The sequence below is a fragment of the Mauremys reevesii genome, linkage group 5, assembly GCF_016161935.1.
Source record: "Mauremys reevesii isolate NIE-2019 linkage group 5, ASM1616193v1, whole genome shotgun sequence".
Classification (NCBI taxonomy): domain Eukaryota; kingdom Metazoa; phylum Chordata; order Testudines; family Geoemydidae; genus Mauremys; species Mauremys reevesii.
The window spans coordinates 45,110,529-45,137,551 of NC_052627.1; the positions used below are offsets into that span (position 1 = coordinate 45,110,529).

The 27,023-nt window shown below is 44.3% G+C and overlaps 1 long non-coding RNA gene across 2 annotated transcripts in view; it reads left to right on the plus strand.

Annotated features, from left to right (window-relative positions):
• The window catches only part of LOC120406748, a 38,262-nt gene extending 17,638 nt beyond the window's left edge, over nt 1-20,624 (plus strand). Inside the window, exons 5-7 of one of the 2 annotated variants that reach the window (XR_005599544.1) lie at nt 1,989-2,030; nt 9,408-9,532; nt 20,556-20,624. This is a non-coding gene — a long non-coding RNA (uncharacterized LOC120406748). Of the gene's footprint in view, nt 1-1,988; nt 2,031-9,407; nt 9,533-10,576; nt 11,879-20,555 lie in introns of those variants that run through there. The other variant, XR_005599543.1, reaches the window with a different exon arrangement.
• The last annotated feature ends 6,399 nt before the right edge of the window (nt 20,625-27,023 follow it).

The window sequence follows — 27,023 nt, forward strand, 5'->3', positions numbered from 1 at the left end:
GATAATTTCAAAGAGTTACACCATTCAATTAATGTCCCTCCTCCCATTCCAACCCTCCTTTCCCTTCCCCCTTCAGGAAATATATCATTTGTTATGCCTACAGGCCATTGAACCAGTCCCGGTGCAACTCAGGAGCAAGGGGTTTTACTCATTATTTCCTGATTCCCAAGGCAAAGGGAGGTTGGAGGCCCATTCTAGATCTAAGGGTATTAAACAAATATGTCACAGACGTTCAAGATGGTCACACTAGCAGCCATTATTTATCAATATTGAATTTCATCTGCCATTTTGTTGCCCAGTCACCCAGTTTTGAGAGATCCTTTGTAGCTCTTCGCAGTCTGCCTGGAACTTAACTATCTTGAAGTTTTGTATCACCTGCAAATTTTGCTACCTCATTGTTTTACCCCTTTTTCCAGATCACTTATGAATATGTTGAATAGTATGGTCCCAGTACCGACCTCTGGGGGGCACCACTATTTACCTCTCTCCATTCTGAAAACTGACCATTTATTCCTACCCTTTGTTTCCTATCTTTTAACCAGTTACCAATCCATGAGAGGACCTTCCCTCTTATCCCATGACAACTTACTTTGCTTAAGACACTACCAACTAACAACATCTATAATTAGTCTGTAATTTCAGAGGTTTTCTGAAAATCTAAGTACACTATTATCCACTGGATCCCATTATCCACATGCTTGTTGACCTCCCTCAAAGAATTCTAGCAGGTTGAGTCATGATTTCCCTTTACAAAAACAAAGTTGACTCTTCCCCAACAATATTAGTGCTGTCAATTCCAGTTTGGTGCCTTTTTAAAACACAATCAAATTTTTTTGCTGCAATTAAGTGCTGCATGTTAAGTGGTATGGAACATATCTTTTTGTCCTATATTTGCTTATGAACAGTATTTATTAATGTGAAATAAGTAGTGCTTGGAGGCCCTGTTCTGGATTCTGACCTCATTGTGCTGGGTGCTATACAAACACAGAAGATAAATTTAAGCTATTTGAGGCAGTGGTTAATATTTTTACCACAGTAGAACCCATAGACCGCAATCACAATTGTGCTAAGTGCTATAAAATCACATAAAGAGAGACCAGCTCTAAACAAAGAAGTTACAGACTACTTATAGATGTTAGTTGGTAGTGTTCAGCAAATTCTGCTTTAGGTCTGCTTTTAACTGCTTGTGCTGTGTAGGGATGTAATTAAATTTTCAGAGGTGTGGGTTTGTTTTTTTAAATAACTTAGAAAGGGAGAGTTTACTGTAATCAGACTGAACAGGGCTAGAGAATCAGTAAAAGTGGGTTAATATCAGAACCGAAAGGAAGGCTTCAGGTTTCTATGAGTGAGCAAAATGTAGTTCCTAGTGTTAACTGTTCACTCCAACTTGAGAAAGCCTTTTTTAAACTTCTACACTGTAGTTTGGACAAAAATGAAAAATAGACAAATAGTGTTAACAAAGAAGATTGGTCACTTAACTCCTCTGCTGCTGTACAGTCAAGTGGAAGTTGCAGTCTCGTCATGCATTTTTCATAAACATTCCACTTCATCTCACACAGTTAAAAAACAAACAGATTTGAATTAGTGACTGTAGACAGAACATCAACAGCTCTGTATGTGGCAGTGCTGTTGTAATATTGGCCAATAATCACAGCCCATGTAAATTCCAAAAAACTAAATACAAATATTTCTTGGCTACACTTTCAAAGCAGTGTTAGGAAGTTATGTGCACTAATCCTGTAACAATAACAGGATTTGTGTTTTGAACTCCACAAGCAAAGCTTTGAAAAAATAACTCAAGGGTCTAATGCAACAGTTAAAATAATCCCCTGCCTCCTATCCTCTGGGAAATATGGGCAACTTTTCAAATGTGATTGACACACTTTGGTGAATCCTGACATTAAAATCACCCATCCCCCAGGGATTTGAGATCATAAATAAATACAAAAGGAAAGTCATATTAAAATGGACTTCTGGTTCTTTCCTAGTGAGAATTTGTCCTGGAAACCCCCACAAAAGTGTTATCTGAGGTAAGGAGAGGTGAGCATTTTCTTTGACTGTTGTATAATGAAAGGAAATGTGACAGCAACTGTACTCTGGCAGGATCTGATCGTGTCAGGTGTTGTGCACCACCCCTCAGCTTCTATTTACTTCAGTGTGAGATGGAAACACCCAGTACCTGGCAGAATTAGGCTTTTTTGTTTCCCCTAGCTCAGTGTTTCTCATATTGGGGGGGGGTCCTGCCCTCAAAAGGGATTTCAAGACTATTGTGGGGAGGAAGGGAGAGTCATGAGATGGTATGGTATTGCCACCCTTACTTCTGTGTTGCTGCTGGTGGAGGCACTGCCTTCAGAGCTGGGCAACTGGAGTGACAGCTGCTGGCAGGTCACCCAGCTCTGAAGGCAGCGCTTCCACCAGCAGCAGTGCAGAAGTGAGGGTGGTATGGTATGATATTGCTGTATTTCCCCCCTCCAGCCAGGGCCAGCTCCAGGCACCAGCATTCCAAGCTGGTGCTTGGGGTGGCAATGTGCAAGGGGCAGCAGTCCCTGTTGTTTTGCCCCCAAGCAGCATGTCAAATTGCCACCGCGGACGGCGGGGGCAGTCCCTGTGCCCTTAGGGCGGCAGGTGCGTTTCCGCAGCGGCGGCAATTCGGCAGCAGCTTCTATGTTTAGCTGTCCGCGGTGGCAATTCGGTACGCTGCTTGGGGCGGTGAAAACTGTAGAGCCGGCCCTGCCTCCAGCAGTGTCCTTTATTTGGAAACTTGAAATATGATCATGCTACTTTTTGAAAGGCTTCAGTGCTTTTGACTGCAGGAATAATGATTGTGCTTCATTTAAGTGCTCCTTTGAGTATGTATAGTAATTTGCTATAACTTTTGAGAATCGCTTTTTGTTTTTTCATATATTCATGCATTAAACAAAAATTGGAAGTGAATTCAGTAGTCTATATAGGAAAGTAGAAAATGTGAATCTGAAAACTTTCAACCAAATCTTTTCTCAAGTATAATTACGGATTGACTTCAAAGGAAACCAAGATTTGACCCTACATTAAGGATTTGTAGAAGCCAATAGGAATTGAGGGCCTTTAGTATCTTGCTAGAAGCGCTCTGAATCTCACAGGATATGGTTTCCAATTCTGAATTTAAAGCATTTATTTGGCTAGTATTAGCTGTGTTTTTTAAAGACATTTTCAATAACTATGGCTATAACAGATACATCTATAGATTTTAGTCAAATTTGTCATCTCAAGCATTGTTGGCAAACCCGGTTATCACAATACCCTAAAGAAAATCCTGTCAGTGTGTGAATATAAAACATAATACATTGCTCAAACATGAAGCTTTCTGAGCACCATAAAAATTACAAATTTCAAACAAACATGACCTAATAATAAAACAAGTACATCAAAAGTCATTAAACCACTCTTCCCAAACAAATAAATAGCCCCTTCTCCCACAAAGTAAAGGAAACAGGGTGGGGGAGGAGGGGAAGGGAGAGATTAAATTTGAGACTGAGGGAACAGATTGCTAATATAACATTGTTTCTTCTTCTAAATAGCAAAGCCACTTTTACTGAAAATGACCAAAAGATGGCAGTGCTCTATGCACTGTTTATTTGCAAATGTCTCACTTTACAGTGCTTATCCATTCTTCCTCAAGTACATCCCAGAAAACTGTAAGCTTATATATATCAAAAAATCCCATTGTGGCTACATCTGTTTTTTCAAGAAGTGTGTTTAATATGTTTTTTGCAGGCATTGCCTTTGCTAAAATGCTTCTCTAAAACAGTGTTATTGCTTCATTGTGTACATCCGGCAAAAGACATACCTGGCTTCAAGATTAAGCTTGTGGAGGGGATGGTATAATGAGATTGGTCTTTGACTATTAGCGGTAAATATAACCAATGGCTTGTGATGGGATGTTAGATGGGGTGGGATCTGAATTACTTCAGAGAATTCTTTCCTGGGTATCTGGCTGAGTCTTGCACACATGCTCAGGGTTTAGCTGATCGCCATATTTGGGTCAGGAAAGAATTTTCCTCCAGGGCAGATTGGCAGAGGCCCTGGGGTTTTTTTGCCTTCCTTTGCAGCGCGGGGCACGGGTCACTTGCTGGAAGAGTCTCTGCACCTTGAAATCTTTAAATCTTGATTTGGGGACTTCAATAGCTCAGACACAAGTTTGTTACAGGAGTGGGTGGGTGAGATTCTGTAGCCTGCGTTGTGCAGGAGGTCAGACTAAATGACCATAATGGTCCCTTCTGACCTTAAAGTCTATGAGTTTGAGTCTCCTAGGGCAAGGGCCTGTACCTCTGAAGCCAGACAGTTTTGCCACTGACTCAGTTGGCAGCAGCATTGGGACCACAGTGAAGCTAAAACCTTCTTGATCCCTCCACACAGGCAAAATCCTGGACCCAGGGCTTAGCTCATGTAAAAGATCCATGCAGGGCATGGTGGCAAAGGTGGGTTTTTCCTATCTTGGCTGTCATACAATAATGGAAACATGCCTGCAGATGCTACTATAGCTATAGGTCTGTATTAGAGTTGCCAGGCATCTGGGTTTTGACCAGAACACCCAGTCGAAAAAGGACTCTGTTGGCACCATCAATCAGGCCATTAAAAGTCCAGTCAGCAGCACAGCAGGGGCCCGGGGCTAAGGCAGGCTCCCTGCCTGCCCTATCTCTGTATGGATCCCAAAGTGGCTGCCAGGTCCTTGCAGCCCCTAGGCACATGGGTGGCCAGGGAGGCGCTGCACGCTACCCTGCCCCCAGTGCTGGCTCTGCAGCTCTCATTGTCTGGGAACCATGACCAATGGGAGCTGTGGGGGTGGCTCCTGCGGGCACTGAGGGATCACGCAGAGCCTCCCTGGCTGCCCATGTGCCTAGGGGCTGCAGGGACCTGGCGGCTGCTTCCTGGAAGCCACAGTAAGCACCACTGGGACCCCACACTCTGAAACCTCTCCCACACCCCAAACCTCTGCCCCAGCCCAGAGCCCCCTTCATCCCAAACCCCTCATCCCCATCCCCAGCCCCACCCCAGAGCTTGTATCCTCCCCGCATCCCAACCCCCTGCCCCAGCCCAGAGCCCCCTCCTTCACCCTAAACTCTCATCCCTGGCCTCACCCCCTTCCATACCACAACTCTCTGTCCCAGCCCAGTGACAGTGAGTGAGGATGGGAGAGAGTGAGTAATGAAGGGAGAGGGGGAATGGAGCAAGCAGGGCCAGGGCCTCAGAAGGGGTGGGGCCAGGGAAGGGCCAGGGCAGGGGTGCATGGGCACTGAAATTCACTACACAGCATGCAATCAGTGGGCACTATGAAATCCCATACATGATAGTGCCTTGACTACCTACTGCCTGAAAAAGTGCAGGTTGGATGATCAGTATACAGACTGAAACTTTTGGCTGATTAAGCAATAGAACTATCTGAGCCAGTGAAAACTGATCAATATTAATGGCTATAATCAACCTGGGGGTCTGATCCTGTTTCCACTGAATGAAAAGTGAACATAAAAGGAGTGTGAATTTGGTAGATGCAAACTCATTTTAAAGTGTGTGAATATCTATGGAAAGTTTTTTCCTGTATTTGCCCAGTTCTCTCTGTCTAGGTTCCTGTATGGGCTAATAACACCTTATTAAAACAACAAAACCAATTCTAAGTATCTTTTTATATTACTATGGATTCTGACAATCTACTACTTGCATTTCTCATAACTTAGGTCATGAAGATTGGCTAGTCATTTTCACTTATAGTCCAGTTTCATTTTCAAGTTCTCACTGACAAGCACCATACCATTACACTTATGGTGTAAACAGTGGGTGTGTTTGCTTTCAAAAAACTCTTTAGTTTGTATGCACTTAACTGTAGCCCTCTTCCTACTATGTGCATGTTACTTTTTTCTTAGATTGCAAAGTCTTTGGGGCAGGAACTATTCTTTGTTTTCACAGCACTTAGCAAAGTGGGGCTTCAGTCCTGAGTGGAACAGCAATATAAATATTACATAGCAATGATAGTCTTCAGAATTGTACATAGCCATTTTGGCTCAAATTTGGTCTGGCAGTAGCCCTTTCATTAACCCACCATCAAAAAAAGAACATGTTCCCAGTCCAGGACCATTCTAGTGCCACAAAATTATTAGCTGTAATTCAAATTTATCATGCTCATTGGGTCTCTCAGGGACTCTTCCCTTTTTCAGGATCAGCAACAGGGCCAGCCTAGTCAAGCCACTGTAAAAAAGAGAAACAACCACTCTCCCTAGTTATAGCTGGCTCACGTGAATGAGGCGGGTTTTTTAATTAATCAACCACAGATTTTTGTGTTACTGGGCTACCCTTGTGGGACACATTGCATCCTAATCCTAGCACCTGAAGTGATTACTTGCTTGAGGAGCACTTTCCTCTCCCTTCTGTGTGAGAGAAGATTTTAGTATCTTTACCACCATACACTACGTGCACCCATTATGCTCGGTTTACTCTGCCTCTTAGGCCTGTCTACACTTTCCTCCCTGACCCCCATCAGTGTAGCTATTCTAATGTAGCTGCATCAGTGTGCAAATATAGATGTTTCACTACTGTTTAAAGTGATTTGCACTGGCAGTTTATCTCAGTTTATAGCCAGGTTACACTGAACCAGTGAAAGTCACTCTTTATACTGGAGCAGCATATTTATATATACACACACACACAAAAGAGTGGAATGGATGTTACGCAAAAGGCTTAAATTACAGAAATTATGAGCCCCCACAGCTACCATTTAACTCATGTGGGTGCTGAGGACTTCAGAAAATCAACTGCACAAAGTAAAACTGGAGGGGAAAAAATAGATTTCCCCCCCTCTACTGTTGTAGTTAATCTTAGGTGTTACTTCGGGTAACAATGGTAGGTAAAAAACATTGTGATAATGTGATTTTTAAGATGGTGTTGTCCCTTTAAAAATGAATTAGGTTTGTTTACAATTATTTCAATTTTAATAATCTAAGCTCTTCCTTATTAGTGATAGATGTTTGTTGAATTCCTAAATGCCTGCTAGTCTGTGACTAGCAACAATGAATCAAGAAATTTATAATAAAACAATGGGACGTAGAAGATAAAAGTACACGTTATCACATGGTGGTGGTGGGGGGGGGGGAAGGAAGAAGGCAATCAGCCCCTATTTGATCTTTTCCATGTATGCAAGTGCGCAGCTTACTGTACTTCTCTAAACAAAAGTAGCTTGTCAGCTTTTCTGCATGTTTAATAAAATTAGAAAAGCTCCCCAAAGGTGTGCTGTGATATTAAAGTTCATTTTATATGCTCTGTAGTTTTTTCCCTTGTGCGCTTGTAGGCACATGCGTACTTAGGAATCAGCACATAGTGGTTTCCCCTGAGTTATGTGTAGCTGACATGGCTGAAATCAGTTGCAGAACTGGGAAAAGACTGGAGGATGTGTCATAAGAGCTGCTGCAAGCTGTGCTTATAAGTAAATAATATTAATCCCTTCAGAGCAGTGTATAACCAAATTATTAAAGCTGGTTCCTGAAGAAAGTTAGAACAGAACTTAATGAAAATGTCATGCTTGGTGAGTTTAGTTCCTGCTTTAGTGTTGAGAATTGTGATATTTCTTTACCTTTTATCCAAGGATTTGAATCCTGAGGGGAAACAAAGCTACCTTATAAGTAGGCTTGGCAGAATTTAATTTTTTTAAATTTTGACAGATAATATCTTTTCTTAAGCATTTTTTTCAATTTTTATCTATGTAAATTTTCACTGTTATGGGAAATTATGGGTGGTGGTGGTGGTCAGATAATGATGTTGAGTAGATTTAGTAGATGTTGATATTCAAAAGTTAAAACTTTATAACTGTTGAAACATGTATATTTTGACATGATGTTGACAAAGTAAATGGAACTTGGTTTATTTTGGTTTAAGGATAAATTCTCAAACAGCATTTTTCTTATTTTGTCTGGCTGTATATTTCTGGTACCAATAGAAATAATTTTTCATTGGTTTGTGTGTCAGATACCACAGAATATGTGAATATGCTCCAAAGAGGAAGTATGGGATATACACCTTAACACATTTAATGCCCCCTTCACAAAACAAGGACACTCCACCAGAGAAGTAGATTGCATCGGGGAATGGACCACTCAAATACCCGAGAGAACCTACTTCAATACAGAAATGAAACCCACTCCGACCACACCCCCTACCACTCCATACTGGAACCTATGAACTCATATGGGGTATTATCAAACTACAACCCATACTCGGTGGGGACCCCGTCCAGAAATCTTTCCTGAACCCCCACTTCTGGCCTTCAAACAATCGCTCAACCTCTCCAAGTTCATCAGAAGCAAGTTCCTCACCAACCCAGGGACACCAACTCAAAGCAGCATCAGACTCTGCCAGAACAACAGATGCAAAACCTGCAGACATAGCTCCACTGCTACAATGATCAACCCCACCCAAAACACGCCTTTCAAAATCCATGGATCCTACACATACCTATCACAACATATAGTATACCTCACCCAATGTACTAAATGCCCTAATAACTATGTGGATGAAACCAGATAATCACTATGCTCTTGAATGAACTTACACAGGAAAATGATAAAAACCAAAACACCCTGTGGATGAACACTTTTTTTTCCACAAAGCAATCACTCTGTCTGACCTATCAGTCCACATCCTCAAAGGAAACATACACAACACCTTCAAAAGATGAGCTTGGGAATGGGAGGTTAAATTCATAGCTTTGCTAGGCGCTAAAAATACTGGACTGAACAGACACTGGATTTATGGCTTATTACAACAATCTAACCCACTAACCCTCTTTTTTGTCCTATGACTGAAGAGTTAACAGGCTATTCTACCTTGAATGGTCTCTTAGAATATGTGCTAATTACTTATGCTAAACAATCTGCTTCACCTTGTATTTAGCTGTGATGCTGGGAGTACCTTTCCCAGACATGAAGCAGAGCTCTCGTGGTACAAAAGCATGTCTCTCTCACCAACAGAAGTTGGTTCAATAAAAGATATTACCGCACCCACCTTGTGCCTCCATATGGTGAAATCAACATTTACTGATGTTTACTGATGATGATCCATTCCTTCTACACCTAATTATAAACCAAACATTAACTGTTGTTTGGGCTGGAGAAGAAGAGAAAGTGAATTATGACAGCAAAGCTGGTAGCAGGATATGAAGGGGATTTCTGAATAGCTAAGGTGAAAAGGGTATTTCAATTGGATGTGTGCTCTAGATGTTACTATGTCCAATATATTTGAATTGACCCTGTGAGGGGGGTCTGAGCACTAATATTCATGCCAGACTTTGTACAGTTTCTTTCATAGGGAGGCATTTTAAACATGAACATATTTTGTTGTCTACTATTAAAATTTTACTAAAATCTCTCATTTAAAATGCTTTTCAGGTGGCTTCAGAAACCAATGGAAAGCTAGATGCTGGCATAAATCCACATAACTCATTGAAGTTAATGGAGCTACATCAATTTACAACAGCTGAGGATCTGGTCTATCAGTCTTAGTAGATCAAACAGTAAGTACAATAGGAGGAATAGATTCCTATAGGTTTCCTGCATTCTGTTGCCATTTTCCAATATAGATTATACTGGAACTGTGGTGATATTAATGAAGTTATTTTGTGTAACTAGGTACATCCATATCTTTGCAAAATGAACACATTTTATACAGAGATCACTGAGACACAAACATAAACCATAATGACACAGACTTTAAACTCATCAGATTTATTTTTTTACAGATAATTACCTGGTGTAGTGAGTTTTCTTGCAATAATCAACAAAAGATTACTATAGGTCAGCATTATATAGGATTGGTCTGTAATTTGTATTAGGTAATTTTACCTTTTGTCAGTATTTACTCTCTCCTGGGGATGCTCCATGCATAATCTGTTCCATCATTAGGATGGAACAGATAACCCCTTCTGGTGTACCAAACATGCTCTGTGGGCTGGTGCTGAATGGGCGCAGGCCTATAATCCTTTCTTTTCCCTTTTGGTGATTTGCTGCCCTCAGGGAAGCAGGTCTGAGCAGACCCTGCACTCAGAGCTCAGTGAGTACTATTTGAGAGCATCTTGTCCAGTCGGGAAAGGGCAGGAGGCTTCTAGTGCACCTCCCTCCTTCTGTGCAGCTTCATAAGTCCAGATTGTGATGACCCTTATGTGTATAATTTTTTTTAGGTATTATTCCATTAAAAGAGAAACCTATATGGCAGATTGTGTCCCTTCTGAATGAGAAGGGAATGGGAGAGTCCGCTACCTCCACAGCATCATTTCCCCCCCCCCCTTCCCATCTGCCTTCCTAGGACCCTACAAGAGTTCTCTGCAGGGTGTATGCACTTGAGGGAAGCAACAGAGTGAGAAGGTTGGGGACAGAAAGTGGGTGGCCCTGCAGTGGCTGGATGTGGTGATAGAAAATGAGCTGGGTAAGATAACACAGCTTGGGGCTGTATCACCCTTCCTACAGTGGTCCCTCTGCATTGGGGATGATAAAAGTAGCCATGACTGGGGGAAGAGGGAAGCCTAATAAGTTGTAAGTCCATTATTCATTATCTGATCTAGGTTGCCAACATCTTCAGTGAGAGATTCCCAGATGGTCTGCCTGTAACCAACAGCACTCCTTTAGATGTCTTGGTATTGTCTAGCATTGACTGACTGAAATTGTATGTCACTTCTAGCAGTAGAGTCTCAACTTCCAAAAGGTGGTAAAACAAATTAAAAATAGCAGTCCCAGCAGTCCCACTAGCTGTATAACTCATGTGTAGGACTTATATTTAAGAAGATACTTGTGGATGGATGAGTAGTTTGGACATTCTGTATCATTCTTTCTCTAGCCAATACACCCAGGAAAATGACTAACTTGTTAGGACAATGCCTTGTCTCCCTAAGGCCATGTCTATACTACCACTTTTGTCGGTATAAATTATGTCACTCAGGGATGTGAAAAAACAGACCCAAGAGTGATATTGGTTACACCAACAGAAGCGCCAGTGTGGACAGTGCTATGTTGGTGGGAGAGCTTCTACTGCCGACATAGCTACTGTCACTCATGGAGATGGTTTTATTATGTTGACGGGGGAATTTGCTCCTGTCGGTATAGAGCCGCTATGTGAGCAATCTCTCAGTGGCTCAGCTTCATCAGTACATCTGTGCCATTGTAAGCTTGCTAGTGTAGACATGGCCTCTGTCTAGTTTTAATCTTTTGATATGCCTGACTATAATCATATAAGTCTCCTCAAAAGTAGACATTTTCAGACAGGGAACTGAGAGCTAAAACTGTAGTGACGGTAGATATAATACTAGCAGATATCTGTTTTAAATAATCCTGGCTCATAAATTGTAGGTAGTAAGTCCATATAGTTCAAATACAAAGAAAAAGAGGCTTTGGATTTGTCTCTTCTCCCCCTCCACCCCCACCACCAAAAAAAACCAAAAACAAAAAAACCCCAATGATTTAGTCCTAATCTTCCCTGGAAAGCTATTCAAAATTAGAAATATTTAAAAATCTGTGGGGAAAGCATCTTGAAAGATTTAATAGCCAACTTTCTGTTTTGTTTGCTGCTTGTCCTTTTTTCATTGACCATAACCTTTAAATTTTACATCCTGCTTTGGAATTCTGTGTTCAGTGACTAATTGGTTTCCTTGTGTTACGACAGTGAAGTGCATGAAAGTAAAGGCATAAATTAAGGTCACGCATTCACAGTAACTAACCTGGGACAGATTTTGAAATATACTAATAGGCCAAATGCCCTATTGCTTTTAGCCACAATGCTGAAGCACAGATTAACCTTAGGACCTGTAGTTCAATTACATGATGCAGCCTGATAGTGTAAGGCCTGGTCTACACTAGGAGTTTGTCAAATTTAGCAGTGTTAATTCAACTTAACCGTGCACCCGTCCACACCAGGAAGCTAATTAGTTCGACCTAGAGGGCTCTTTAGTTCAAATTCTGTACTCCTCTCCGATGAGGGGAGTAGCGCCAAATTCGACATAGCTATGTCGAATTAGGCTAGGTGTGGACGGAAATCGACCTTAGTAGCTCCGGGAGCTATCCCACAGTGCACCACTCTGTTGACGCTCTGGACAGCAGTCCGAGCTTGGATGTTCTGACGAGCCACACAGGAAAAGCCCCGGGAAAATTTGAATTCCTTTTCCTGTCTGGCCAGTTTGAATATCATTTCCTGGTTGGACATCGGGGGCGAGCTCAGCAGCACCGGCAACGATGCAGAGCTCTCCAGCAGAGGAGTCCAGGCAATCTCTGAATAGAAAGAGGGCCCCAGCATGGACTGACCGGGAAGTCTTGGATCTGATCGGTGTGTGGGGCGAGGAGTCTGTGCTTTCAGAACTGCGCTCCAAAAAACGGAATGCAAAGACCTACGAGAAGGTCTCCAAAGCCATGAGATACAGAGGATACAGCCGGGATGCAATGCAGTGCTGCGTGAAAATCAAGGACCTGAGACAAGGCTACCAGAAGACCAAAGCAGCAAACGGATGCTCTGGAGCCCAGCCCCAGACATGCCGCTTCTACGAGGCACTGCATGCCATTGTCGGTGGGTCTGCCACAACTGCCCCACCAGTGACCGTGGACTCCGATGATGGGATAGTGTCGACGGCCAGTTCCTCGGCAATGTTCACGGACGGGGAAGATGAGGAAGGAGATGAGGAGGAGGAGGAGGCAGTCAACAGCGCTTACAACGCTGGTTTCCCCGACAGCCAGGATCTCTTCATCACCCTCATGGAGATCCCCCTACCAACCCTCCCCGGCCGTTAACCCCGGACCCTGAATCAGGGGAAGGATCAGTCGGTAAGTGCTTTAAACATGTAAACTTTTATTATTAATGTAACAGGAATCTGAACTATGTGAAAAGGAGGTCTATATATATGGGGATAGAACAGAAATCCTCCTGGGAGATCTCCACGAAGCTCTCCTGGAGGTAATCGAAAAGCCTCCGCAGGAGGTTCCTGGGGAGAGCTGCCTTATTGGGTGCTCCGTGGTAGCACACCTTTCTGCGCCAGGCTTTCATGAGGTATTCTGGGAGCATTGCCTCCCCAAGCATGGCAGCATAGGCCCCTGGTTTGTGCTGGCTTTCACGCAGCATGCGCTCTCTCTCCTTCAGTGACCCTCCTCAGGGTGATCTCGCTCGGTGACTCCTGCACCTAATTAGGGGAATTACTGTAATGTCACACCTGGTCCAAAGTATTTTTAAAAAATCTCCAGACAGACGGCGTAGCAGAGACTCAGCACGCTGCTGCATGACAAGCGTAACGGAAAGCCAAAGAATCAAATGGACGCTCATGGAGGGAGGGAGGGGGGACTGAGGACGCAAGCTATCCCACAGTTCTTGCAGTCTCCGAAAAGCATTTGCATTCTTGGCTGAGCTCCCAATACCTGTACGGTCAAACACATTGTCCGCAGTGGTTCAGGGCATAGCTCGTCAATGTACCCCCACCCCCAGAAGGAAAAGGGGAAAAAATCCTCTCGACTCTTTTTTTAAATGTCACCCTATGTCTACTGAATGCTGCTGGTAGACGTGATGCTGCGGCACTGTACTGTAGCATCCTCGCCCCCCCTCTTTGGTGGCTGATGGTGCAATATGGCTGATATCTGTCGTCGTCATCATCAGCCTTGTGGCAGATGGTGTAGTGCAATACGACTGCTATCCGTTCTTGTCATCAGCCTATGAGTGCTCCTGACTGGCCTCCTGGTCATTCCCAGTAGACGGTACAGAACAGCTGGTAACCATCTTCATCATAGCAACAGGGGGCTGAGCTCCATCAGCCCCTGCCCTTCATGTGTAAAGAGAAGATTCTGTACTGCCTGGACTATCATAGCAGCAGGATGCTGGTCTCCTCTCCCCCACACTGCTTAATGTCCTGTCTGGACTATCATAGCAGCTGGAGGCTGCCTTCCCCTCATTTCATTTCACTAACAAGTCACTGTTTCTTATTCCTGCATTCTTTATTACTTCATCACACAAATGTGGGGACACTGCAACGGTAGCCCAGGAAGGCTGGGGGAGGAGGGAAGCAACAGGTGGGGTTGTTGCAGGGGCACCCCCTGAGAATGGCATGCGGCTCATCATTCCTGCATGATCTGACATGGAGTGGCTGTGCTCTCTAATTCTCTGATACACTGGAACCCTAGTACACTTGCCCCTTATTCTAGGCAGGACTGATTCTATTTTTAGATACCATAAAGAAGGGATTGACTCAGGGAGTCATTCCCAGTTTTGTCTTTTGCGCCCCCGGCTGATCTCGGCCAGGGGCACCTATGACAGCAGCAGAAGGTATAGTGCAGTAGGACCGGTAACCATCATCACATTGCCAATTTACAGTGGCATGGTAGACAGTACAGAACGGCTGCTAACCATCTCTGCTGTCATGCAAAAGCAAATGAATGCTGCTGTGTAGCACTGCTGAATCGCCTCTGTCCGTGGCATCTAGTACACATACAGTGACAGTGACAAAAGGCAAAACAGACTCCATGGTTGCCATGCTATGGCGTCTGCCAGGGTAATCCAGGGAAAAAGGGCTCGAAATGATTGTCTGCCGTTGCTTTCCCGGAGGAAGGAATGACTGACATTTACCCAGAACCACCCGCGACAATGATTTTTGCCCCATCAGGCACTGGGATCTCAACCCAGAATTCCAAGGGTCGGGGGGAGACTGCGATGGGGTGGAACGGGGCAGAGTTTATGCTTTCCGGATTGCCTGCAGCAGGAGTGCGCATGAGATAGGTGCTGTGCATGGTCTTGTTCACAGACAGACTAGACTGTGTTCATTGTTCGCAGAAATGTATCTTTGCAAGGAATTCACTCCCTTTTTCCCATCACACAGCTTCGACTGTCTCCAGACCTGCCCCAGCATCCCCCTCACAGAGGCTGGCAAAGATTAGGCGGTGAAAGAAAAAGACACGGGATGAGATGTTCGCTGAACTTATGGGCTGCTCCCGAGCCGAGGCGGCCCAGCAGAGCCAGTGGAGGGAGAACCTCTCTCAGTACCAGCGCTCACACAGCGAACGGGAGGAGAGGTGGCGTGAGGAAGACAAGCAGGCGACTCAAACGCTGCTTGGACTAATGAGGGAGCAAACGGACACGCTCCGGCACCTTGTGGATGTTCTGCAGGACCGCAGGCAGGAGGACAGAGCCCCCCTGCAGTGTATCTGCAACCGCCCTCCCCCACCACAAAGTCCCATACCCCCCTCACCCAAAATAACCAGAAGGAGGGGTGCCAGGGGCCGTAAAAACTGTCACCGCACCCCAGCAGAGTGCTCAATTACCCAAAAGCTCCCATTCCCTAAATTTTGATAAGTCCTTCCCTTCCAAATTCATCCAAGCCCCAATCCCAGTTTCATCCCCTAACTGTCTAGTTGATTATTAAAAATACTTTGCTGTTAATTAGTGTTTCCGTCATGTTTTTGTACAGTAGACTGTGTTTGAAGGGGTGGGGGTGGGGAAGGGGGTTGGTAATTGCACAGGATGGTCACCTTTACCAGGGTACAGACATGGGGGCAGGATCAGCAGCAGGTCACACACACAGTGCAGTCAGTAGGCACCCTGGTCGGTATGAGAGGTGGTTTCCATGTTCTGTGTGGGTGGGGGGGTACGTGACTTTGTAGCGGGGGAGGGCGGTTACAGATCTTATGCAGCGGTCCTTGTCCTGGACCACAGAGCCACGCAGCAGGGGAATCTGTATCTGTCCTCCTCCGCAACAAGGTCACATAGCCCCCCGCAAACAGACATAGGCGGCAGGTTTGTATAATTTTTGGTGGGGCCCAAAATGGTGGTGCCCCCCCGCTCCTGCCCTGTAAGCCGATATAAAATGAAGCTACAACGCGTCAGTGCCACAAGATTACAAGGGTCAATTAAAAGTGGAAAGTCAGAAGCAGCACTTGCCTACTTCAATATACAGTATTATATTTTGTTGCACCTGTTGTGATGAATTGGGAATGTTCTTAATATTTTCTCTGAATACTGTGGGTGCCTCAGTTTCCCCTGCAAGATGCCAACTGAAGGTGTTGGGGACAAAGAGATCAGGTGGCCTCCCTGTCCGGAAGAGACACAGAGGCCAGAGAAGGGAGTGTCAGTTTGGAGTTGGCTGGGGAAATGGGGAGAGACCCAGAACTTGGTTCTGGGCTCCCCACCCCCCAAGATGGACCTGACAGAGGGGTTCTGCTTTCTGTACCAACAAGCTCTGTTTAAACTATGTTCCCGTCATCTAATAAACCTTCTGTTTTACTGTCTGGCTGAGAGTCACATCTGACTGCGGAGTTGGGGTGCAGGGACCTCTGGTTGCCCCAGGACCAGCCTGGGCAGACTCGCTGTGGAAAGTGCATCATGTGGAAGGGCATGCTGAATGCTCCGAGGTCAGACCCAGGAAGGTGTAAGCTTCTTGCCCTGGAGACAGTATGCTCCAAGAGAGGAGGCTCCCCCAGAGTCCTGACTGGCTTTGTATGGAGTTGTTCCAAAGCATCACAGCATCCCCTTCCACACCGTGCACTTCCCAGAAGTCGGCACAAGCACTGACACTCCCTCCTCCGGCCTTTGTCTCTTTTCCAGGCATTAGGAGGCCACCCGATCTCTCTGTTCTCCAACACCTTCAGTTGGCACCTTGCAGGGGAAACTGATTTGGGAGAAATGAAGTAAAAGCTGCCCAAACTGAGCTTGAGCACTCCTGAATTTTGAGGTGTTCAAATCTGGAAGGCAGGTGCTGGGGGTGGGAGAGGGCTGTGGGCTCCATGGGGGAGCATGGCAGCAACTGTCTGGAGCTGCACAGAGCCAGACACGCTGGTCTGAGTGGCACAGTAAGTGGTTTGGGGGTTGGAGAAGAGGTAGGGGGTTCCGGGGGGCAGTTAAGGGACAAGGAGCAGGGGGGGTTGGATGGGGCAGAGGTTTGGAGGGGCAGTCGGGGGACAGGCAGCAATTGGATAGGCATGGGAGTCCAGGAGGTTTATCAGGGGACAGGTCGGAGGGCCCGGGGGGGAAGGTGGGTGGGGTCTCAGGAGGGGGCAGTTGGGGACAAGGAGAAGGGAGGCTTAGATAGGGGCTGAGGTCCCAAGGGGCAGTTAGGGGCAGGGGTCTCGGGAGGGGTTAATCGGGGGACAAGGACCAGTGGTGCTTAGATAGGGGGTGGGGGTCCTGGGGGACAGTTGGGGCAGGGGTCTGGGGAGGGGGCAATCAGCGGCCAGGGGCCGGGAATCAGAGGGCTCTGGGCTACCTGCAGCCACGGGGAGCCCAGAACCCTTTAAATCCCAGCCGCGGCCGGGAGTCAGAGGGCTCTGCGCTGCCTGCTGCGGCGGGGAGCCCAGAGCCCTTTAAATCTCAGCCACGGCTGGAATTTAAAGGGCTCTGGGCTCCCCGCCACAGCGGGCAGCGCAGAGCCCTCTGATTCCTGGCTGCGGCTGGGATTTAAAAGGCTCCCTGGCGGCTGCCGGGAGCCCAGAGCAGGGGAGAAACCTAGTTCCAAATATTGCTGGAGCAGAGACCCTGACTGTGAATATTCCTGGGGCTAAAGCCCCAGGAGCCCATATAAGTTGGCGCCCATGCACACAGTCCCAAAAAGGAGGGATGGCAGGCTCCGTTGAAACAACCAGTCCGGCACTGCGGACCGCTCTAGGAGCAGGAGCCTGTCATTCCTCGAGTTTAGAGGCGGTCTTTACATCACCGCACACCCTACCCAGCACAGTCTGCGTCCCAGTTTCAACCCTTAACGCAAAGTCATTAATAAAGAAACCTTTGTTAAGTAACAATGAAACATGGATTTTATTTTTACACGTGTGTTGAAACGGGGTGAACAGGGTATGTAACTGCAGAGGAGAGTCAACAGTAACTGGGTAAAGAAACGGGCAGGTTCAGCTTCTCTGTAAAGAAACTGAACAGTCACAGGTCACGCTGCTCGCTGAGGAAGCTAGGTTTCAAAGCTTCCCGGATGCACAGCGCTTCCCGCTGGGCTCTTCTAATCGCACGGGTGTCAGGCTGAGCGTAATCAGCAGCCAGGCGATTTGCCTCAACCTCCCATCCCTCCATAAAGGTCTCCCCCTTGCTCTCACAGAGATTGTGGAGCACACAGCAAGCTGCAATAACAATGGGGATATTGGTTTCGCTGAGATCCGAGCCAGTCAGTAAGCTTCGCCATCTCCCCTTGAGACGTCCGAAAGCACACTCCACCACCATTCTGCACTTGCTCAGCCGGTAGTTGAAGAGTTCCTTGTCAGTGTCCAAGGCGCCTGTATAGGGCTTCATGAGGCAGGGCATTAGCGGGTAGGCTGGGTCCCCGAGGATCACTATAGGCATCTGCACATCCCCAACAGTTATTTTGTGGTCCGGGAAGAAAGAACCTTCCTGCAGGCGTCTAAACAGACCAGAGTTCCTGAAAACACGCGCGTCATGAACCTTGCCCGGCCACCCGACGTTGATGTTGGTAAAACGTCCCCTATGGTCCACCAGTGCTTGAAGCACCATTGAAAAGTAGCACGATTTCTCAGCAGCTGACTGTGGAAGAGGTGGACGATAAGGTGCGAGGAGTTGACAACGGCCATAACTGCAGCGGGCTCCATGCTCGCAGTGCTGTGGCGTTCGCGCTGTCACTGACCAGAAAAGTGCGCGAACAGATTGCCCGCAGGCGCTTTCAGGGAGGGAGGGCGGGAGTGACGGTTCAATGATGACAGTTACCCAAAACCACCCTCGACACATTTTTTCCCCCAGCAGGCATTGGGGGCTGTACCCAGCATTCCAATGGGCAGCGGGGACTGCGGGAACTGTGGGATAGCTGCCCACAGTGCACCGCTTCCAAAGTCGACGCTTGCCCCATTAGTGTGGACTCACAAAGTCGAATTAGTGTCCTTAGTGTGGATACACAAATTCGACTTCGTAAGTTCGATTCCACAAATTCAACTTAAGTTGAATCGAACTACTCTTGTAGTGTAGACATACCCTAAGAGTGAATTGCTATAAGATTGATGTGGTACAAGTTGTTTGTTAAAAAGTGGAGTGACAAAGAAGAAATTACTTTCCTTTTTTCAAAGATGTCAGAAATGCTGCAGTATTAGTTGTGAATATGGTGGAGCATAAGGACTTCCATAGTGGATTAGATCAATGTGTCATCTAATTAGATATCTAGCTTTGGAAGAAGGCATAACATCCTTATAATACACCTATTGTAATTGTGAAATACTGCAAGTCAAGGGTCTGATCCAAATCCCAGTGAAGTCAAGAGCAATCTTTCAATTGACTTTGTTGGGTTTGGGGACCAGGGAAGATTTTCTTCCTGAAGACGTCTAGTGATCATATTATTCCTTTAAATATGAGGGAGCAATCTGCTTTATCCTAATGAGATGACTGGACTAGACTCTGTTATTTAAGGCACTGATCTGTGTAAGGGGGCAGTGTGGATGGACATTTATCTTGGTGATCAGAGAGATTGAGCCTTGGGCAAATATAAACTCTCCCAGGGTGTCTTCTTACACATGGTATGTGCAGGCTGCTCCTTTGCACACATCCCACCCCTATTTGCATGCATCATCCCTGTGGGAGAATGTGTCTGCCAATGGCACAATCAAAAAAGAAAAATCAATAGTCATGCCACAGGTATGACAAATCAGTTTTTGCCACCTTTGGCAAGATAGAGTTCCGGCAGCAAGTCGCTGCTAGCAACCTTGATGTAGGACTGGTCAGTGCAATCTGAAGTCCAAGGCAGTGATAATACTGTTGTGGGATGTGTGAAATGTCATAACCACCGCATTTCCTTTCTGATAGCTGTAAAAAACAGCAGGTCTCCTTAACTGTATTGTTTCACCCAACACACAGATATAGATCACTGCCCAAAACAAAGATGCACGTGAGGCCACTCAGGAATTGAACTATGTGGGACAGGAGCTTAGCTGAGTATATTTTTAGTAGTGTGGTATGAGTGTGAGAGAGAGCAGCTGGAGAAACACAACAGAAAGTCAGTCTGAAAAAGCGCTGAGTGTATGGCTCTGAGAAACACCCAGAGAGAGAGCACCTTTGGGCTGAGTGCTGGCTGAAGGGGGCTTGGAGCAGTGAGCTTCTGTTTGATTCTTTCTGTACTCATGGAAGCAGGACTTTGTGTACGTTCTTGGTAAATAATCAGGATTGCATCAAAACTATCTGACTCCATCAGTTTCTTCTCCTACAGGAAACAACTCACAGGGACCTGAACTTTGGTTAATGGCTCTGGTAGTTAATGGGGGTAACTAACAATACTATAGAATTTCAACACATTTTGTAAAGTTTATTTAACCGAACTTGGCTTGCAAGCCATCTGTAACAAGAGTATTATATACTATCTGGTTTAGTGTCAATCTCCCAGACTTTAATTTGTGCTTGTTCTAATTCTAACAGAGAAAAAGTATTATTCTATAACATAATAATCATCAGAAAATGCTTATACTGTTTGGGTTAGTGGCAGAAGGTGCTGGGATTGCTACCTAAAGATAAATCTTCAGCATACTTTAAAATATCTCCTTTGAATATATTAAAGCATTCACACTGTCTTCAGAAAAATTCAATTGTCTGTTTCACAGGCTGCAACAATTCTAGGTCACTTAAGAGATCATTTCAGAACCCTTACCTTTGAACTTTGCAATGTGAATCAGTCCTAGAAAATGGAAAGCAATAAGAGCTCAAAATCAGAAAGAGCTGAAGCTTGTAATCTCATACCCGATGTGGAAAGGATAATCAAGTAAGAAATAAATCTATTAATGGTGGAGGGAGAAAAGCTACAGATGGTAGAACTACATAAATGCTCAGTGAGAAGGACCGAAATTTTTTCATGAAAGCCCTTTTTATTTATGCTTTAAAGATATGTGATTATTACTCTGGAGATGCTGAAATAGTCTGGGAAGGATCTCTAAAGTAGGCTCAAGAGCAGATCAAAATTCCCTGAATTTTCACCAAGAATGTGAGTTATGTATCTTTTTAAAAGGTTAGCAGATATTGCCATCAGTTCATAGAAAACTGTACAATATAAAAAGTCTAGATTTCACACTTGGCTTTGTACATTCACCATCCTTATAAGGTTTACAACTTTTTGGGACAACTGTATGTCTCATGTAAAAAGTGTCAAGCTGAGTAGGCCAGGACTTGGGCTGTATCTGCCAGTGCCACCGGTCCCTGTTTTGTTGTGGTCACTCTACCTACAACAGAGCTTTAAATCCTAGTCTCACAAGCATGGTGCGGAACAGGTCAGACGCCGATGTAAGAACTTCCTTACATGGGCTATGCAGACTTTGAGTCAGGTACATAGTTATAAATGGAGCTTTTCATTCCCATGCTTACCCTCTCCCTGGAGCAGATAGGTGGCGAATGGGCAAGCCTTGCCTCTACTCTCCCCATCTCTCTCTGGCTGAGTAGCTGAGTTACTGTTGTAGATGGGGTAGCAATTTACTGTTGGATAGGCCAGCTGGCAGTTGCTACTCTTTTGCAACAAGGAGAAAATTAGGGAGGAATAGAGAGTTGAAGCAGGTGTCTGGGTCACAGTGTTTCCTGGGATAGTATAGTTTACACGTCATCAAGATGGTACTCAAAACAAAACTCTAGTAAAAACCTTATTTATTAGGTAGAAGGAAGGCACCTGAAGTACTAGTATTGTGACAGTGGAAAGAACCATTGCTGCAAGGTACATCTTCCTAAGGTGACACACACTGCTGTGATTTTTATCATGCATCTTTAAAGAAGAATCTAAAATATGTAAGATGCTGCAAATTTTGATCCAAATCCAAATGTTCCTAAACTTCAGTGGTGACTGGTTCTTTGGTTTTGCTCAGAGGGGGTGGGGGGACAGGTGCAAAGTTGGAGTCGAGATCCACACTCCCCCAAAGTTCTGCAGGGGAGAGTGTTAGCTGCTTTTATATCCAGAATTTGGGATCAGCATTATCTTTAGAAATGATTTGGCAATTTACATGAGGAATGTTGCATTGATATATTGAAAGAATGAAAACTTTCAGGTAAAAATGTTTAGAGATGGAGGAAAGTCTAAGTTAAAAGAAGAAAAGGACAGCAGAGGAGACATAGCAGCATCACAAAGTACAGGATAGGACTAATATTTTGTTTACTTATGATAATCATAAAAGCATCCAGGTAAAAGCACCTTAATCTCATAGTCCAGTGTTGCCTTTACTTTGCATATATATTTAGTTCTCTTTATTTTGTATGCTACTGATGCAATAGTAGGAACACATGGAAATCATATAAAGAATGGGAGAAAAAATTCACGAGAAGAAAAACAGATGCTTGCACCTGGACGTTTTTCACACGGCAGTTCTGTGCATTCCCAGCCAACCCATAAGGACAAACAACACAAGCAGCTGATAAGGTGATACCTGTGCATTCTAGGGTGAATTTGCATGTGTGAAATATTAGAGTATTTTTTTTTCAGTAGGAAGTCACTTTAGAAATCTTTGCATAGTGAGCTCTAAAGTGAAGAGGGAGGGCAGTTGAAAGAGGCTGGGAAGTAGTAAAGTAGAGTATGTAAGAAGAGGTGACCATTTTAGAAGCAATTTCCTAGGGAGGAGAATTAGCCTCTGTGTTAGAGTTCAGGAAGTTTCTCTCCCTCTCCTTTACAAAGGGCCTGATTTCATAGTCCTTACTCAGCCAAACCCCACTGATTTGCCTGATTAAATACTGCAGGATCAGGAATTCCATATCTTTTCTTTATTAACTCTCTTCTGTATGAAATACAATACTTAGAATGTACTTTTCTTTTGCTCCTGGAATCCACCGGGGGGGGAGGGAGTGTCTACTTTTTCTCGAGCCCTGATGATAGCAACAAAGAGGATACCACAGGGAAAAGACTACACAGATTTCATCATCCAAGGGGATGTATTCAACATCAAATGATGACAACAGACAAATTAATGGATTTCATTTGTATGACTTAGATCAGACATTGGTATTGACGACTCAACTTGCATACAGCTGGGAAATGCAAAAAATTAAGGTTTCTACAGCAAGTTAACTTAGCTGCACTCAGTGTTCTGTTTCTAATTCACATCTTCTCATATTAATGATAACATGTTAAATGACGCATAGAAAATGCTATGTATGTGCAATGCATCAAAGTTAACATTACTCTTGATTCCTTAACTTCTACATTTTCTGACTTCATGAAATTTTAATGGTAACATTCAAATTGCATTAACATGTTTTCCCATTAAATTTATTAGGTTATTTTTAAAGAAAATTGGCTGGACATAATAGTTAAAATGAGAATTCTAAGCTTTGGCGTATCCTTGTGGGGTGAATGGGGAGGGAGAAGAGTGGGTGCCTATTTCTGCTGGTATCATTGTTTGGCTGGAATATTGTTTTTTCCTCTAGACTCTGTTAAAGTTGAGCTGTAAAGAATTTTTTAAAGAATTGGATTTATGCCTTTCTTTGCTTATTTATTTTTGTATTATGGTAGCACCTTGAAGTTCCAACATAGTACACCTACATAGTAAAATACTCTGCTCTGAGGAGCTGACAATCTAAGTAAATGGTACAGACATATGGTAGTTGGGGAAACAGACGCACAGAGAGGTGAAGTGACTTGCCCGGGGTTACACAGTAGACCAGCAGCAGAGCCAGGAATAGAATCTAAGATTCCAGATTCCTAGTGCAGTGCTCTGTCCAATAGAGTTCTCTGCCTCTCTGAGTTCTAAAGAACAGCTGTGGGTTTTGTTTTTTTTAAATATTACTGCTTAGTTCTACCTTTAGAAATATCAGGAATGTGAAGTCTGGTCTTCCCTGGTTTTGTGGAAGGGCTCTTCTGAGGATCAAGAATATTTATTGTGAGCTCTAATACCTTATTTGAAGCAGGGGCGGCTCCAGGCCCCAGCATGCCAAGCGCATGCTTGGGGGCGGCAAGCCACTGGGGGCACTCTGCCAGTCGCCACGGGGGCAGCAGGCAGGCTGCCTTCGGCGGCTTGCCTGCGGGAGGTCCGCTGGTCCCGCGGCTTCTGGACCTCCTGCAGGCACGGCTGCGGGAGGTCCACCACAGCCGCGGGACCAGCGGACCCTCCGCAGGCACGCCGCCGAAGGCAGCCTTCCTGCTGTGCTTGGGGCGGCAAAATGCCTAGAGCCGCCCCTGATTTGAAGGGATGAAGGTGTTGAATCTTTAACAAAGTCTTTCATATCCCAGATACTAATTAGTTATTGAAGTTCTTCTGATGTTAACAAAAACTAGCATGAAGAGCTTGAAATAGTTTGACTAACACCTCTTTCTTTCTCAGTTGCTCAATTTTCATTCTTGTCTTCTGTGACATAACTATTTCACTAGTTCTCCAGCCACTAGAGAGTATTCCAGCCCAGACTGGACCTGAATTGCCAGTGTAAAATGTAGGAGGTTTTGGTTTTGGTTTTGTTTGGAGGAGGACACAATTAACAGAAAAACACAATTAATAGGACAGACAAACATCTGTGTTCATTGTGATAGCTCTGCCTAATTTAGAAACAGCAAAAAGTCTCAACTTTATTTTGGTTAAATGAAAGTTTCCAATACTGCAGAATGTAGCAAAAATTGTAGAGGACCCTAAGGTAGTGAGATCCATGATATTTCATCTAGCACTTAACCCCACCAGGTTTAGACAGTTTTTTCTTAAGGGACTTTCTCAGGTGTATTTCACTAAAATAATTTTAATCTGCCTAATGCAGATTGTCCCAATAGTGATCTGTCAATGTATCAGGCTAGGCAGAGAAAATATTAAAATCACAAATGGGCTGAAACTCATCGTACTCTGCTAAACTCTTAGATGCTGATGAAGCATGAGCAGTGTGATTTTTCCAGTTTTTAACTTCTATATTTTCTCCAGTCTCCTGCCCCTCACCTCAGTGAAGAGACTAGTTCTCAAGAGGAAATGTCACTGACAAGCTTCAGATTTCTAACTTCATCCATTTTTGCTTTAGCTGTGTTCAGAAAATGTGGTGAGAATTTTTTCACAAAAGGAAAAGTATTATTTTCAGACTCACTGAAATCAAACAGAAGGGATTTTGCTCAAACTTAAAATCAAGACTTGAATGAATGAAAACAAGAAGTCATAATGGAAACTCTTCTGCAATTTCATAATGTTCAAAGCAGGTGATGGCTATAATACATTGTCTTTATTTAGAGCTAGTAGTGTTCCCCTATTGGGGAAAATATCAGGAAGACAGAACTTGCAGTGGTAACTCTGAATGTCAAACTGTTTTGAAGAGGCTGGGTGATGGAGGGTGAACAAAGGTTAATGTATATAGGAGAACTCCTTGACTTGCACCTTTCCATTTTCTAAAAGCTATTGCCATAAAGGATATATTGTCCTATAGGCTGTGTTCTGTTGTTTTTTTGGTTGGGTTAGTGGATGAAGGACAGGCAGAATGAGGGATGGACTTAGCTACTGTAGCATTTTGTGGAAATATAGGGCTTGTCTTCATTACCGGGGAGATTGACGCTACTGCAGTTGATTGAAGACCCACTAAATTGACGGCAGAGTGCTCTCCGGTCAACTCCAGTATTCTCCCCGAGAAGAGTAAGGTAAGTTGACCGGAGAGTGTCTCCTGTTGGCTCAGCGCAGTGAAGACACAGCAGTAAGTCTACTTAAGCTATATCAACTGCAGCTACGTTATTTATGTAGGTGGAGTAGCATAAGTTAGGTTGACTTACCCCGGTAGTGAATACAAGCCCTTAGTGAAAACATGGTGCATTTTATACTAGGGTTGACAAAAAGAATTTTCTATATAATATAGATATATAAGAAAGGAATGTGCTTTCTGCTGACTTCATGAACAGATGTTAGCTCACTTGTTCTCAGCCAGAAACTATATTAGTGATAAGATTTCCTGGGGGTAAAAAAAATTCCTTAGCATTTGAGAAAAGCAGCACACAGCTCAATGTCCTCAGAGTCAATTGGATGAGGATCGATTTGGCCTGCCACAAAGGAAAAGTAGATCCTTCACTGGCAACACCTGAAAGGAAATGTGAGTGTTGACTACAAAGAGCAGTGGAGAACCTAGAGACAGGCTTTATAGTATGAGAAGAAGAGAGCTGGATGACACCAGGAGGTATAGAGTGCAGAACACCTAGATATGAGAGGTGATTTTTAGACATGATGGACAGTCTTCTTTCTTAATCTCTAGAATCTTTCAATATACAGATAGAAGACAGTCTGCAAAATAAAATATTTCTTTGGAACCTGATAGCTAAAGCACAGAAGCCTGGTCAATATAACACAGCTAGTGAAGTGGAGGAAATCAATATCAAATATATTCAAGGGTATGTTGCACTCATTATTCTGACTTCATTAAGCAGACCACTAATGAAGGGGTACAGTATAATCAGTATCTGGAATAGGATTTTAATGCTGCCTCTTCAACACTGATTAAATCCTTTGACAAAGAGATCATGTGGCATGAGAACAGGATGGACTTTCACTATGCAGCCCAGTCCACCTGAGATTCTAAAGCCATTGGGCCAGAAGCTCAGCTGGTGTAAACTGAAGTCAGTAGAGCTATGCTGATTTACAAATGAGCATCTGGGCTTAGTGCTTTTTAGATCAATCCTCAGAAATCTGCTCAAATGGGGCTGGATCATCCATTGCAAAACACTGATGGAAAACTCAAAGAATCTCATCTTACAGTTGCTTTCCTTATGCTTGGGAACATGGGACAATCTGGCATCACGTTTGCTGTTTTCTGCAGACTTACTTTTCGAAAGGCAGCCTTCCCTGTGTTAGTGATGTGCAACTGCTCTGTCAAAGGAAAAGTGTTATTACAAAGAAGACTAAATCTCTCTCTACAGTGCCTCAACTATAACTGAAAAGGAATATTTAACAGTCATTAAAAAAAGATCCTGGCTTGACAGACAGATTATCTACACAACGAACCTAATTCTCTACTGCCTTGCACCTTATGCACTCATTAACAGCTGTACTAAATGATTGTAAATGCTTCATAGGGGCTCTCAAACTTCATTGGACCATGAACCCCTGTAACAATCCTGGTTCTGGTGGCACCCAACTGAGTGCCAGTTCAGGACAAGTTGC